This window comes from Typopeltis vanoorti, chromosome 6 (genome assembly GCF_054136105.1).
Source record: "Typopeltis vanoorti isolate ZY-2024b chromosome 6, IOZ_Tvanoo_1.0, whole genome shotgun sequence".
NCBI classification, from domain to species: domain Eukaryota; kingdom Metazoa; phylum Arthropoda; class Arachnida; order Uropygi; family Thelyphonidae; genus Typopeltis; species Typopeltis vanoorti.
The window spans coordinates 29,983,583-30,001,358 of NC_143554.1; the positions used below are offsets into that span (position 1 = coordinate 29,983,583).

General features: G+C 33.6%; 1 protein-coding gene across 1 annotated transcript in view; it reads right to left on the reverse strand.

Moving 5' to 3' along the window:
* The window catches only part of LOC150105356 (YEATS domain-containing protein 4-like), a 163,516-nt gene extending 152,916 nt beyond the window's left edge, over positions 1-10,600 (reverse strand). Inside the window, exon 1 of the mRNA XM_090394736.1 lies at positions 10,472-10,600. The gene's annotated coding sequence lies outside the window, so the exon portion shown is untranslated. The remainder of the gene's footprint in view (positions 1-10,471) is intronic.
* Positions 10,601-17,776: the final 7,176 nt, after the last annotated feature.

Consider the following 17,776-nt stretch of genomic DNA (forward strand, 5'->3'; position numbering starts at 1 on the left):
GCTAATCCAGTGAGTTGTTTGTAGATCGTTTTTTGCCAAATAAAATAGAAGTTAAACAGTGATTGAACAAAGTAGTGATGTTTTTTGGGAACACGTTGTCTAAGATGTTGATGACTTCAACCACTGGAATGTTAGTAAACAGAGATGTAATGTCCAGGCTTGCTAGTATATCCTCTTCGAAAATAGGGATGTTTTTTATTTTATCTATAAAATGTTTTGAGTTTTTAATATAAGTATCCGAGACGTGAATGTGCTGTTGTAAAATCTTCGCAAGATACTTGGACAGTTGGTAAGTGGGAGAATAGATTCAATAAAGTAGTTTTTAAGTTTTTCCTTTGATTTCCACTTTCTTCACCCCCCTTCCCCTTTCGATATTTCGCGCCTCCCAAAGGAGGCGTGCCCCATAGGCTGAGAATCACTATACTAGATAATTAGCGTTGGAAGATATTTTTTTGCATTGATTCGCTGCTAGCGTATCATTCCATTCCATTGAGATTTCGTTATGTATTAAATTAATGTCTTTATTTTCTTTGGATTTGATTAAAACTTTTCCATTATTAATGTTTTTCCTTTTTTGTAATTCAGATTTTTATTTTTCTCAGACATATTTTTTTTAATGATATTCTTGCTTTCGTCACTGTTTAATTGAAGTACCGGTTAAACTAATTTAAAGCAAACATTTTCAACACGTGAATATAATAGGATGAGCTAACAACTTGCACCTGCTTAGTTGAGATTAGCTGTCGTTCCTTTAACTCTATTCATGTTATTTTATTTCATTTTATTTATTTATTTTTTTACTTAGCACATCACTCACTGCTTCTTTGGATCATTTATTAAATTCTTCTGGCAATGTTTATGCAATAAACATACGGTATTCTTGAATTCTATTTCTTCGCAGGTCAGAAGTCGGAATTATGACTGTAGAATATTTCAACTTTCACTGATAAGTTTTTTTTTTTTTTTTAAATTCTACAAATATATGTACAGTTTTGCTGTGCGTATATACATACTATTATAAATGTATGTCTCTGTATATCCGTTCTATTGATCATGCAAACCTACAGTACATACAGTTTATATATTGCTAACGTAACAAACACCAATTACTGGAGAAACTGATACTTATACAAAATACTAACCGAATAGCTGGATATGACGATCTACACATTCTTCTGAAAAATGTAATTACCGAACTATGACCGAACACAACTAAAAACAAACAAACAAGCAAACCAGCTTTTCAATTTAAAATAAAAACGCTCTGGAATCCACCATGCATGAAATTCTTATTATTAGCAGTAGTAGTAGTAGTAGTAGTAGGGGGAGGAGGAGTGGTGGTAGTACTGTGTGACACCTCCATGAAGTTCAAGGATTTGTCGCAGAAAGGCGCTCCACACCACCTATATCCAATAATCCACCATACACTTCAAGTCATCCACCAGTACACTACTATATAATTCATTATTTAAACACGCTATGTCATATCCACCCACTAATTGTGTTTTGCTTTTTGCATTTTTGTTTGTTAGTTAAGTGTGTGTTCCCTGGCCAATTTTCTCCATGCGGTATGAAAAATCCGATTTTCTGGGAGAAAAAGCTATCACCGTAAGAGATAAGCTAATTTCAGCGCATGTGTGTGTGTGTGTGTGTGTGTGTGTGTGTGTGTGTGTGTGTGTGTGTGTGTGTATGACAGAAAGAGCGCGAGCAGATGAAGACTAGACCACTCTACGTGCAGGCTAGCTAACGAATTGTACGTAAGAAAGAAAATGATATCATACTCCAAGGAACAACTTAACTTTAGTCTGACTTTTTCTCTTGCTAAACACCGCGAAAAATTACAGCAACTCCAGTGATCCACAGAGTAATTCTCAAAAATTATTCGCGAAATCAGCAAATGGCAAAGCCAGCAGGGTTAAAATTGGTAGGCTAGACTCATTGAGATGAAATTACGGCCGAAGAAACTAAGACTATGTGCGGTCAGTGTATTATGTCTGTAAACTGCATGTGTTTCTTCTGGTGGATCGCTTCTTCAGCAGGATGAAAAATCCAAGTTTCGGAGAAAGGAAAATTATGCTTCCGCTGTATGAAACTGGATAATTCAAACGGGAATGTCCTACTGTATTTAAACACACAGTACATTTGATAAAAATCAGTTTATATCGATATATAAAGACTCTTCTATGAAGTAAAACACACTTATCAGAGTAAGTTTGTTATTACAATTAAAAGAAAAAAATCTTTTGTGATGAAAGTAAACTTCAGGTTTCAAATTTAACTTGAGACAGAAACTTTCAGTTTGCTTGATCAGTTACGCAAGAGTCTTATAAATTCACCTTTTCTTACAAATTGGCAAATCTCTGGAATTATCCTGGCAACATAATAGCATTTCAGAAACTACTTTGTGTCTATATATAACCAAGAAGGATTTGATTGTGAAACAAATACCATGCCTTGTTTAATTTCAAAGAGATATTTTTATTTGATAAAAGTAATGTGAAATATCTCGAATTACATCGTAGCATTTGGTGATGATGTTTAGCCACGTATCAAATAACTTTGTGTAGTGACATAATAGAGAAATCTGGGCAAGCAGAGGACAACATCATTCTTATAATGCACCGTTTCGCACAAAGATAATTGAAGTATAATTAGTAGCATTCCCTAGAGCTTCCCGGATACAATGATGACAACAAATAAATCTATCAGTAACGTGGCTGCAGCTTGCCGAGATTATTTCCATGCATGTTAAGTCAAGTTTCTACTTACGTCAAAGAAGAAGATAAGAAGTATCTATGATTGGAAATGAGTCAGAAGATTAGTACAAACACGTAAGACGCGTCTACAGGAAAGTATAGGATTAAGTCTATATAATTTCATGTATGCGTTAGGGAACTAAGAAGGTAACTGCTTTGATGCGAGTTATAACAGAGACATCACGGGAAGATCGTATAAATGACAGAAACCTTACGATATGTTAGAAAACGAGAAATTTGTAGGAGCACTGTCATAAAGGAAATTAAACTACTTAATATTGTTAAACGTCAATATTGATATCTTAGTACTGTTTTCTTCCATCGCAACTACCGGGAAACAGAATTGGTAGAATATGGATTATAAAAAAAAAAAAAAAAATCAACTAAATGGATTATATTATTATTAATCTCCTATCAACAATTTTTCCTACAAATCAATGTGTTACCTGTGAACACTCCAGTAATGTCATATCTAACATTTCGTGCTTTAAGACACTTCTGACTGAATCAATCCATCTAGACCTTGGTCTTCCTCTGGTTCTCTTTCCTTCCATCTTGACATCAAACATGTTTTGCTAACCTTTCTTCATCCATTCTATTTAAGTGGCCATACCACCTTAGATTGACGCTGCTGACCAGTGGCGCACTCAGGATTTAATCTTGATGGGGGGGGGGGGGGCAAGCACTCATGATTTAATATTGGGGGAGCGAGTTGAGGAGACGATTTGAGAATACACACTAGGTATTGCATACGACCTATGACTGAGCATCTGCAGTGATCGCCAATACAAGAAACCCGTGATCTCCTCTGGCCCGGCTCGGCAAACGAAGTAGCGCTCTGTCCACCCGAGCACTACTTCGTTCGCCTTGCGTTCATAGCGGCCGTGATTCCCGAGAGCTATAGGGTATTTCAACCTTATGTGACCGTTATTTCATAAATAGTATAGAAATAGAAGACACGACACAACATAAATAAAAAAAAAAGAAGAATTTTAATTTGGAAAACATTTTTGGAAAATTTTCTAGTGTTTTTTTTCCCTTTTTCTTTTGGAGGGGGAGGGCCCCCCTGGGTGTGCCACTGCTACTGTCAATGCTAATTTTCAATGCTAATAATGTCAAGTTCCTTTCTAATATCTTCATTTTTAATATGATTCTGCCATTGATGCCATCGGTTCCCTCCCCTAATTTTTCTCAGAACCCTCACATATCTGGTCTTTGAATCAAGTGCTTTATTTCTAACCAAATTTTCAGATCCATAACTTAAGACTAGTTTAAACAATGTCTTGTATACTGCAAGTTTGGTATTTTGGCTAATTTCTCTCTTATTCCATATAAATTTATTCAGCTGGTCACCCACTATACCAGCTTTGCTTATTCTGTTGCCTATTTCCATATTTTCCATATTTAACGTACCATCTTCATTAAAAACTGTGCCTAAATAGCTGAAATGTGTTGCTTGTTCTATAATATCACATTAAGATTCAGAATGTAGCTGAAGTTTTCTATGCTCTTGCCTATTTTCATAGTTTTGATCTTTTTTATGGCTGATTTTCATGCCAAATTTGTTACAGTTGTTATTCAGTTTAGTTAATGAATCCTGGAGACTTGCACTAGATGTGTTTAGGAGTACATCATCATTCTGCATAAAGCAAAGAGCTAAGTTTGACATCTCCAATTATAATATCAGGCTTAACGCCACTTTTTTCATACTGTGATCCATATGGATGATGAATAAGAGTGGAGATAATCTTTGTCTTACCCCTGATTTCACATCAGACCATCTTGTATTTCCTTCAAGTCTAACAGCTGACTAAAGCTGACTAAATATAGATTATGTATTGGTCTGTATAATGTTCTATTCACCGCATATAATTGGAGGGTTTTGAAAAGCTTTTCTCTGGGCACCTTGTCGTATGCTTTTACATATCTACAAAACTTAAGTACAGATCCTTGTCATAATCCAAGGATTTCTGAACTATTTGCCTTAAAGTGAAAATCCGATCTTGATAACCTCTATTTTGCCTGAATCCAGATTGTTTTTCTTTCTAAGTTTCTCTTCTACAATTTTTCTCAACCTCTTTTCAAGTATGCTTACATAAATCTTACCTGGAACATTTCGTAGAGCGAGATTCCTCCGTAATTTTCACATTTAGTTTTATTTCCCTTTTTTTATAGATGGGATTAACTATGAGAGCTCTACTCCAATCACGGAATTCGACCTTTTGACCAGGTCCTCTGAATTATGTAGAGTAACCACTGCAAAATTTTGATCGAATATCATCTACTCCAGCTGCCTTTCCACATTTCAAATTTTTGATGACTTTTTCTACAATATAATTGTATATTTGTAAAATACTGGAGCACATGGGCCAGAAACTTCTTTGTACCTGCTGGTCATATCAGTCTTCATGGGGGGGGGGGGGATGATAAACGATTAGGAATTAGATCATAGGATATTAAAAATAATTGGTATAAATTTGTAAATTTATTATGTAGAAGGCTGTATATAAAAATTAATAATAAATCCTGTAATGCATGATATTTGCAAATGAAATAGATGGAGCTCCTTTACCTTTCGCTAAATTTATGAATATTGATAGTTAACAAGACTCCACATTCTAGCTTTCACTGACATGTATGATATTAATAAAGATTTATACTGCCTAAGGTGGAGGATATCACTGAATCAAGACTTTCAGGGTAAAGAATAAGGTATACAAGCGTTGCCATCTTGTGTCTATAATCGTATATATTATATTATGCCTGAAATAGTACGAATTCCTAGTCGATTAAAAAAAAAACATATATATATATATATATATATATATATATATGTATTCATATTTATTTATTTTGAGCTGCGGAACTTAAAAGCTGCCGGGAAGGAAGGACCTACCCGCCTGTACCAAAGAAAGCTCTTCGTATAGGTTGTGTTTTAATCGATGATTAAAACAAAACCTATAACGGTCTTCGTTTGGTAGTTTAGTTCTGTGGACGCAAATCACAGAGCTACACAGGCACGGAGTATGCATATTTATTAATTATTATTAATTCATTCATAATCATTAAAACTAAACTCTCCAGCACCTTTTCCTTTCCCCCAGAAAGGTTACAAATGGCATGGCTTTTAACCGTAACTTTTATAAACTGGTTGGCAGCTGGCCATTCCAGCAAGTTGAGTGCATTTCTTCAGCATGATTGTAAAAGGTGACGCGTTAATATGGTACACAACTACTGTTATCTGGTGTCCCTAATCGTGATTGGCATTACTTTTTTTAAAATACCCTCATTTCTTCTCGAAGAAAAATATCAAGTGGCAAACTTGTGATCCGCCGTAAAGCAAACAAATAAAAAAAACTATCACAATGAAAACTAATAACATGATTATTTTAGTTTCTTAAACGCTAAAATTAGAAATAATTAAAAAATTAGAAATAATATTTTACAATCTTATTCTGTTCTTAACCTAATATATATATATATATATTAGTTTAAAGATAAATATACGAAAAGGATTAATATAGTATTAGGCATTAAAATTCAAAGGAAACTCTCAAAGAACGTTCTCTTAAAATTATAAAAAAAAACTCTTAGACTCAGAAGGCGCTTAGATTTTAGGTTGTGTTAGAAAAAAAAATATTTGGAGGCCTGCATTTTATACTGCCTGCAAAGACATTTCGTAACCCATTAGGACTTTGTGATCAGTCCGAGGACTGAAGGACTCCATATAAGTTGCAGGTGTCCGAACGTTTCTGTATGTTATTAATGAAGATTATTATTATAGTCATCCAAAGAGAATCCTAAGAAAAGAATGCACAGTTTGTACATAGAAACAAGCCATCAGTCGCAAATATGCCAGAATAAGTTTATTAGTCTTTTCTTCCAATAACGTGTTAGGTCGGCCAAATGGTGTGTTACAGCCAAGTAAATTAACTTTGTATAACCTAATTAAAGGTATGACAGGGGGTTGTTAATATTTTCTACAAAGTCTGCTATGCCTGTCATTTGCGTCATTCGGAGAGAAAATAAAAGAATGAAGATAATAGTAAAACGCACTACTCATTAAAAATAGAAACCCTTTTCCTTCACCAACAATTATTCAGAACAACTTTCCATAATATAATTTAGTTGACAAACACCCAGCGGACAAATTAATGGTGCTTTCAAGAAACAAATTGCAAATTTAAGAAAGAAGATTACAGAAGATTGCCAATTTTTAAAAGTCAACTAGCAACACAGGGAGTAGTCCCTTAGATAACATTTTAAAAAATCTTAGCTGTAGCCATCTCGAAAATCAAATGTAAAACTTTATCTAGATTTAATTAAATAGATTTAATTAAATAGATTTAATTAAATTAGCCCCAAAATGTCAAAATAAATTATTCCTTTCTTTCTATTCGAAGAGTAGTCAACCTAGGAAACTTTATCATCTACTGGATGATTAGATCGAAACCGGATAGCAACAAAAACACCACTGAACACAAAGACTCGATGAACAATACTCGATGGACAAAAGGATGATGAAATTAAATAAATATTTATTTATTTATTTAATATTTATTATTTATTTAATATTTGTTATTTATTTATTTACTATTGTTTATTTATTTATTTATTTGTATTATTTACGTATTTATTTATTTATTATTGTTATTTATTTATTTATTAAATAATATGAATTTAAAAGTGAATTTTGAAAAAAAAAAATATATATATATTTAAATCTTACTGAGATTTTCTAGAATGCTCACTATTGATTCTAAATGAAAACCAGTTAATCTTTGCAGTTCAACTACATTATTGTAATATTTTTCATACTGCAGAATAATTCCCTTAAAACACTGACTGCAGCATTCGTCAAAAGGGAAATATTATCAGAATGCTTATTCAACATTTTCACAGCCAATCTGCAGTTATATAGTCAAAATCTGACGGTATGCGTTATAAAGAAATATCTTTACTCAATAGCAGATTGCCTCTACTCTGAACGCATATTATTACTATTATGGCAAATTCACACACGAAGGTCTGAAAATCTAAACTACACTGAGTATTTTAGATTTCCAGTACTGATGTCAGGTTAAGAAATATAAGAGCGAGGGAGCTAGAGACTACCAGGGGGAGGCCGGATGGAAAATTCTGATAAATACTTAAAACAAAAATGATATTAAAGCAACTCCCAGATGAGTCTTTGACTCCATGAGGTCTTGGGTAATAATAATAACTGATATAACCACAAGAAAGGTTATAGCAGAGTTATGAAGGTAACTTATGTTCTTATATTCTCGTACGCTCTTTCTTACCTCTTACGCTCTTTCTTTCTTATATATATATATATATATATATATATATATATAAGAAATATATATATAAGAAATATATATATATATATATATATATATATATAGTAGCCCCCCCCCGTATCCGCGGGGTTTGGTTCCATCGTCTTCCGCAGATACCTGAAACTGCGGATAGTAGCGAACCCTATATATACTATATTTTTTCCTATACATAAATACCTATGACAAAGTTAAATTTATAAATTACGCACAGTAAGAGATTAACAACAATAACTAATAATAAAACAGAACAATTATAACAACATACTGTAATAAAGTTATCTGAATGTGAATGGAATCTTAGCAACCTCAGATGTGTGTATTCTCCACCTTTGCAACGAGTTGCCCTGGTGTTGGACAATCTCTGCGATCAGCCGAACTGTCTATTACAAAGAGCATTACGGCTTCATTTCGGCGATGTAAAATTATATAAGTAAAGTGGATATTAGATCCAATATTATTTCAAAGCCGAATGTTTGTAGAGACCATGAAAGTTTCGTAAGTTGACCTTTCGTATGTCATCTTCGGACCGAGGTTGACCGCGGATAAGTGAAAACGCGGATACGGAAGTCCTACTGTACTTGGTTTTTATCCTATTTCCCAAGTAAGCAAACAACTTACTTGCGCCTGCACGTAGTGCAAGTCAGGGCGACTCCGCACGTAGTGCAAGTCTGAGTGACTCTGCACGTAGTGCAAGTCCAGGCAACTCGTGGTAAAGGTGGAGTAAGCTTTGATCACTATCCTTGGTATTTACCCTCAATGCAAAGCACATCCCCTAGCGGAGATGTATGATGCTATACATTAAAGGCAAGGGCCACTACCCAGACCGGTTTCGACCTTTATTGAGGTCTCATCAGTGGGAGCCAGGCTTAAGAAATGCCAAAGTTTAAGTAATACAGAACTTATAAATTTTACCAAAACAAGTTGCACAAGGTGCTTTGACCTTATTAATTAAAAATCTCAGGATGAGAGATAGATGTAGAAAATTTTTTTACCTTGGGTATGTAATATATTAAAGATACCAAGCAATGTTAAATAAAACTTGGTTTTATTTATAATAATTATTTTATTATATATTTATTATATATAATTATTATTTTAATAATTTTATTTATAATACCCAGGATAGTGATCAAAGCTTATTCCATCTTTACCACGATTTGCCTGGACTTGCACTACGTGCAGGCGCAAACTGGAATTACTTGTCTGTTTGCTTATTTGGGAAATAGGATTAAAACCAAGTTTTATTTAAAATTGCTTAGTATCTTTAATATATAACATACCCAAGATAAAAAACTTCATATATATATATATATATATATTATTTTTTATTTTTTTTGAAAATTGCGTGCTTTCTACTAGCCGGTTTCTCTGATAGTGAGAATGAAAAACCTAGTTTCAGAGAGGAAAAAGGGAGGGCACCTAAAATTATGCACATCAGTATGAGACTGGCTAACTTACCTTCCATTGAAAAGGCCTGGTAATGGTTCTTCTAGTCCTAGAATTCGCTCAACTCTTTCCAGAAAAGCTTCGTGAAATGGACTGAGCTATAAAGTCCTTTTTAAGATACATTACTACAAGATTATCGTATCACGCCTCATGATTGCACTTCCTCCTCAGGGCAAATTGTACCGACAACTTTTTTGGCTAAAAAGATTCGTTCTCCAACGGGATTCGATTCCCGTTGGAGAATAAGAAGGAGAGAATCATAAGTGTGAAAGTTATTCAGTTACACTCATACCCATCTCACGTATAAGTGCAGGGTTCTCTCCTCTCCCCTCCCCCAGAATCTCTGGATTTTCATACAACATAATATTGCAGTTTTTATATACCTTATTCTCCATTTACTTAATTTTCTGTGGACAGTTGGCCGTTTTTTTTTTTCCAGAAGAAAAACTCCTACCTCTTCATTTGAAAAACAAAAAATATCCTTATAAGTATTTCTCTTTAGAAATCCCTAGGATTAGAATCCAGGTATTTCCAACATCTTTGCCATCGAGTGAGCTAGGAGAAACACGACCTACAATTACCAATATAATGCGAGGAAAAATAGTCAGATACCTTGGTGAGTCAATACTCATATATGGTATAACTTACTTTGGTTTTGTAGCACTGCATTAACAGGTGACGTAAAAACATTTTGTTCACAATACTAATTCCTCAAAAAGCATTACTTTCTATCTATTAATATGCGATCGTAATCCGTTACCAAATGAAGCGAACGAATACGTTTCTAACAAACATTAAAAAATAACAGCAAATTCATATCACATGTGATTTTTCAATGTTATACATATAACAGGTAACTAGAACAACTTTTGTAAATCAGCAAGGAAATTCATATGGCCTTACTAGGAAAAACAATTCATAACTTACCTATTTCATTGTATATGAGATTCTACGATCTTCTTTGAACGCATTTTACTGCAGGCGGTTTTGTCTTGATATGCATATTTTACTTAACCTATCTAAAAACTACTGACGGAAATTATTCATACAATACACCATGACTATTAGCTCCTGAAAGAGAAATTTTCCATCACGCAAAAATGTCAGCTCATGTTTAAAGTGATTACTTATGGCCTTTCTATCCTATTCTCTTGTATCCGAGCCTACCCTACCTTATCCTATCCAGTGCTGCCCTCTGAGGATAGACTATGATAGTAAGTTCTTAGAGAGTTTTCAATTGCTTTCCAGGCGCTGTGGGAGTTTATTTCGTCAATAAATGCGTTTGTTCTCTAACCGGTTTTGTCCGTTTGGATTAGGATACCTTCAGCCAGAAGAATAGCAAGTACTATTGTACAAATAAGCAAACAAGAGAGAAAAACGAGTTCAAACTTTATAGGCTTGTTTACTGGCATCTAAGCTAGCCGGTCTAGAGTAGCATGAATTTTCTTCAGAAAATGCCGTTTTTGAATCCCACAAAAATATAAAATGAAAACAAGCAGAAGCATTGAAAATATCAACTGCATTGTGAATAGAGAACAAGTAAAACATTTCAGCTATTTAGGTACGATTTTTAGTGAAGATGGTAAATTATATATGGAAATGGACAACAGAATCGAATCAACAAAGCTGATATGGTAGGCAGTCAACTGAATAAATTTATATGGAAAAAGAGAGAAATTAGTCAAAACACAAAATTAGCTATACAAGTCAGTGTTCAAACCAATTTTAAGTTATAGATCTGAGAACTGGGTTAGAAATAAAACACTTGATCAAAGACTAGAGACCGCACATATGGGAGTCCTGAGAAAGATTAGGGGCATGAACAGATGGCATCAATGGCAATATCATATTAAAAAAGAGGATATTAGGAAAGAACGTGACATTGTTAGCATCCAGGAATGTGTTTGCAGAGCTAATCTCAGGTGTTATTGTCACTTAAACAGAATGAGAGAGAGAGAAAATATTACAAAACAAGTTTTCTCTGCCAGGTTGGCAGGAAAAAGACCCCCAGAGGAAGACCAAGATATAGGTGCATTGATACAATAAAAAGTGTCTTAGAAGATAGAAATATAAGATCTGATTGAAAAAGTGTCTTAGAAGATAGAAATATAAGACAGGCAACAGACTGATTTGGAGAGAAATTGTAGATAGGAAGTTAGTGTTGATGTAAATTTTTCATATAGTACTATCATATCCTGTACACCCCTTGAGGGTACATGGCAGGAATTTGATGATGATGAAAAACATGCAAAACAAATGAAAACAAGTAGTTATGTATTTAATACACCCAACTTACGGCTTGAACTTTTACCTTCGACATAAATTATAAATGTATAGAAAGCTTTAATTTCTAGCTGAAAAAAATCGTATAGTTAGCATCCAAAACCTGCTAACAAGGCCTTAGTTGAAAAGGTCAAACATTTTCTCAAATATGTGACAGGATTTGAACCCAGTCTTTTCAACCAAGTAAAACTTGACGAAATTAAAGCGCACTGATGTTAGTGACTTTACTAAAGCCATTACAAATTTGTTTCAGGAAATTAAATTATATTATGTCATCAGCAGCATTAACAAGCAACATTAACAAGGAAGCAATACTGAGCTATTCTGATGACAATAATAACCATAAAATAAATATCTTTATTCCTAAAATGAAATAGGCGACACCTTATATTATTATATAAAGTATCTTATATATATATTACACACACACACACACACACACACACACACACACACACACACACACACACACACACACACACACACACACACACACACACACACACACATATATATATATATATATATATTATATTATATTATATTTATAATATTATATTATATTATTTTGAAATCGACAGGTAACCAGTCTTCACATCCTCTAGCATAAACACTGAACATCGCAATCCAGGGTTTAGTGTGTTCCTGTGGTTTGCTAGAGGATATGTTCCTAACCCTAACTGGTATTATTTCTATGCACTCATATGTAATCCACGGTCGATTTTGATCAGATAGGGATTACAATCTGAACACTTTTTTGCTTAAACTAGAGGTGGAATAAACTGAATAATTCTGGAATCAGCTGATAAAGGAAAAAATCTTTAGTCTATGACTAAAGATTTTTTTTCCTTTATGTGAATTATATGTGACTAGAATCGAATCTATAAAGATCTTCCATTGGAAACCGAAAAAGAAAATTATGTGGTAAAAACGGATTGTAAAGTATAATGATTTTAGAATAGGGATTTGAACTCAGTAGAATATTGCATGAGAAAAAAAAATACAGAGAAATAATCGGATTTCGAACTAAAGCTATGAGAATATAGTGCATTACTGAAACAGAACTGTATTCGAAAAAAATCTGTTTTATTTATTTATTTAATTCCTTCAACTTATTAAAATTTACGATTTAACTCTAGTATCTACTATTATGCTTTCGACATCACGGGCTTTGTTAGTTCTGTCTAAACCAGAGGTCTCCAAATTACGGCCCGCGATATGATTTTATCCGGCCAGCCAATTGGACTAATTTTTTAATAAGAATCAGCAAAAAAAAAACAAACAAAAAAAACCACGTGGTGTTGATAGATTTCAAATGCATTAATTAAAATTGTGTTCAAAATATATTCCCGAATAGCAAAAAGTAACCGTAATCCAAGTTACGGTCTTTCTGACTGTAAAAGAAAAAAAACTTAAAAGAATTCAAAACGAAATAAAAAAGTTACATCCGAATAAACGTTTTTATCAACCAAAAAATTTATGCTGCACGAAATAAGAACACTTAAAAAAGTCGGTAAAAATACGGTTAAATGAACTAACGAGCAAAAAACGATCTGTATTCATTGACAAAAAACCTAAGTTATACGAAATTAAAAAAAAAGTTACATGTAAATTGCCGGTGTATATTCGGTTGAAAAATTAACGACTGGCAAAAATGTAAACAAATTGTTTCCCGAACCGAAAAAATGAATTCGGCTATTTCAAAAAAAAAAAAAAAATATCAGTTCGTGCATAGAAATTGTCGTGATGAGATTTATTTGGTAATTTTTACAATTTTTTTTTTTTTGAAATAAATAAAAAAAAATAAAATTTTTAAATAAAACTTTTTTTCCCCCCTTCTTTTTTGGAATTTCGGGTAAGTAATTAACCGAAATATCCAAATTATTACATTGCACCACTGCAAGTGGTGCAATGTAATAATTCAATAAACTCATATATCTAGTTCTAGAGTTTTTTATTACTACGGCCTGCTGAACAGTGCTGAAGTACTCAATGTGGCTCTCACGGCGAAAAGTTTGGAGACCCCTGGTCTAAACCATAATCGCCCTACATTGTGAGTTAACGCCTCTGAATATGAGCACAGAATTTTTTTTAAAGATGGTTGACCATTGACTGTAATTCCTTATTAATGATGTCACTGCAAGTTATTGCAAGTTAGTGAAAACAACCAGAATGTTTAATTTATTATTATTATTATTATTATTATTATTATTATTATTATTATTATTATTATTATTATTATTATTATTATTCTGAAATCAATATCAGAATGGAAACAACTGACAATCCCCAAAAAAGGACTATCTATTCTCCACATCAACATCAGAAGCATTCAAAAATACTGGCTGACCCTGCAAGCTTATCTGAAGGAAGATATAGACGAAATAGACATCTTAATACTGACTGAAGTATCTACGACAAACGAAGAGGCAATCTCCTACCAAATGCCACACATCCAACAACACTAACACTGCAGACAAACAAAACGAGGCGGTGGTATAATAATGTTTACCAAACATAAACTAGAAGTAACAGAAATAAACTATAAATTAGAATACGCAGAAAACATATGCATCGAAATTAAAAACATCAAACAAGAAAACTCCCTGATATTAAACGCAATATATAGACCACCCAACTTAAGCACCACAAAATTCCTAGCAGAACTAAACAGATGGCTTTCAGCCACAAAAGTAGGCACCTCAAAATACTTGATAGTAATATGAGACATTAATATAAACATTAGGAACATAAATAACAACACAGAACAATACCTAGACCTATTATCGGCATATAACATAACCCCATCCATACAGTCGTATACACGAGAAGAGATAGTCGGAAACACAACAACCTCAACCTGCATTGATCATATAAATATAAGGGCCCCTCCAAACAGCCACACAGCAGCCGTCATAACATGCAAACTAGCAGACCATTATTTCACAGCATTGCAGTTACACACTGAACCAGAACCCATAAAAATCACTGCGACTACAAAACAGTATCATAGCATTCTAAACGAAGCAATAGTGAACGATGAAATCAGAAAAACAGACTGGATGCAGATAGCATCTCTAGACTCTGCTGAAGCTGTATATAATAATCTTAAACTTGCATTTAACAAAATATATAACAAAGCATTAACAAAAATAAAAATACATGAAACAAAATCCATGGATAACAGACAACATACTAACAGACATACAAAGAAAAGATGCCCTATGGAAACAACTTAAGAAGTCGCCAAACAATATCGCTTTAAAAGCTGAATACAAAAGAAAACGGAATCTCCTAACAACCCAGATTAGAACGGCAAAAAGAAACTATTACAGCAACAAATTAACAACCGCGCAGAATGACATAAAGGAAACCTGGCACCTGATTAATGAAATGCTGGACAATATACACAGAACCACTGCCTCAGAAACAATAAAACACAGCTTTGCCTGCGACCCCAAATCCCTCAAACAGTTGGCAAATAACTTTAATCAACACTTCGTGAACTCTGTCCAAAAGCTACAAGAAACAACCTTTCCTCACACAAACGAACATTCTCCACTAGGTCCACGAGCAACCCAGTCGATGTGGTTCCCCACAGTAACAAAAGAAGAACTATCACTGGCAATTCAACAAATTAATCCTAACAAAGGACCAGGGATAGACGGAATCAGACCAAAAGACATCAAGAAACATTCAACCGACCTACTTCCAGTCATACAAAAACTGTTAAATAAAATCTTCGAAACGGGACACGTACCTGAAACACTGAAGACTGCATTAATCACACCCATACACAAACAGGGAAAAAGAAACATAATAAGTAATTACAGACCTATCGCTACGCTGCCTGTAATCAACCAAATCATGGAGCGCATTGTACATCAGAAACTCTCCACATACGTTGAAAAATTTCAAATCATACCCAAAACACAATATGGCTTTCAAAAAAATAAAGGAACAGCAACACTCCTGGAAGATTTCACAAATCTAATAAACGCTGCATTGGATAAAAACAGAATAACATTAGTGGTATTCATTGACCTAACAAAAGCATTTGACACACTAACACATAAAACCTTGTTAACGAAACTTACCCATATCGGAATTGGAGGTCGTCTACTCCAGTGGTTTAAAGCATACACGAAAAACAGAAAGCACATCACCCGTATAGGATCAGCACACAGCAAAGAGGTACATGTAACCTGTGGAGTACCGCAAGAGCTGTCCTATCTCCCATTCTATTTAACATATACACACATGACATAAGCCAACTCCCCCTAAAAAGTAAAATCTTCCAGTATGCAGACGACACGGCCATAGTATCCATTCACAACAATGCAAATATCGCTTACAAAAATATGCAACACGACATCAATCAAATCACTAACTGGTTAACCGAAAACGGCATATATATGAACCCTGGAAAAACAAAGCTAATGATATTCAAAAACCCCCAAACCCTGGCCATAGAAACTAAATATCTCACTATCAAACATTCATCCTCCTATACACAAAGTGCAGAACCTAAAATCACAACCATCACACAGGTGAAAACAACACGCTATCTTGGACTTCACTTCGATGCGGATCAAAGTTGGAATAGCCATACAAACTACCTACATACCAAGCTTAGGATAATAGCAAAACAAACTATACAGATTAAAAGACATTGCCCCAACCCACATAAAAATACTAATCTATAAAGCATTATGTGAAAACATTTTAAGATATGCAATCACATCATACGCATTCTGCGCAGACTACAGACTTAACAGGCTACAATGGTTGCAAGATAAAATGATAAAATTCATATTCTGGGAACAACCCACTCTTATGCAGGAAGCACGGACAAAACACAAAATATTTAAGGTGAAACACTTACGCCACTAGACAGTCATGTTAAAACACTACTACAGCTCAACATATAGATAACCAGAACAACATATCAAATAACAAGACCACAGTCAACAAACTACATAACATATAAGTACAACAATCACCACGGCAAAGCCACTCGAAACTTCTACGTACCTGACATGATAAACAAACTGCCGTTCGACAACAGAAACCTAGGAACATACAGAGAGCTGAAACAGGCACTATATAAATATTATTGCGAGAATGAAAATTAGAGCAATTCCTGTCTCTCTCTTCCCCCACCACACATGCACACACACACAAACCTGTGACAACCCCCCCCCCCCTCTCAAAAACTATCACTACAAGAACACAAAGGAACAAACATACCACGTCTAAATTCAACCCTATTTGCACAAAAAAAAAAAAAAAAAGTTAAACTGTAATAGCAGTCGAAGTCTTTCAAGCACGTACCAACAAACAGTAAAATCAACACCTGGCTTGTGACCAGTATAGGAACACAACCATGAAACTACCACCTTCAGTCATCTATTATCTTCCCCAGATAAGCTCTGCTAAGCTTCGAGGAAGAAAATTACTATTTTGCAAGAATCTGTTATACACACTTGTAATGCGTTATAAATATTATATATATATATATATATATATATATATATAATTACTACAGCAACTATGTATGCAATTAATCTGAGACATAAAAAAAAAAAAAAAAGAAAAAAAAAATTCCGTATAATCCTTATAGTAATTACTGTAAAAATTAACATTGTATGTAACTTATACTGAAACATAATAATTTTTTTTTTTTTTATTTATTAAAAAAAAAATAAAAAAATATTACTATTATACTCAAGATAACTATTGTATATATGTAAGTGTAAATATTTTAGCAGTGAACAAAAATATTATTTATTTAAAAAAAAATTATTATAATTTAAGAATATTAATAACTCGCCAGTATTTGTTATTCACAATTGTAATGTATTATAAATATTATGTATATATATATATACGTGAATATAAAACTATTGTTGTATCTATGTATGTAATTTATCTGAGACAATAAAATGT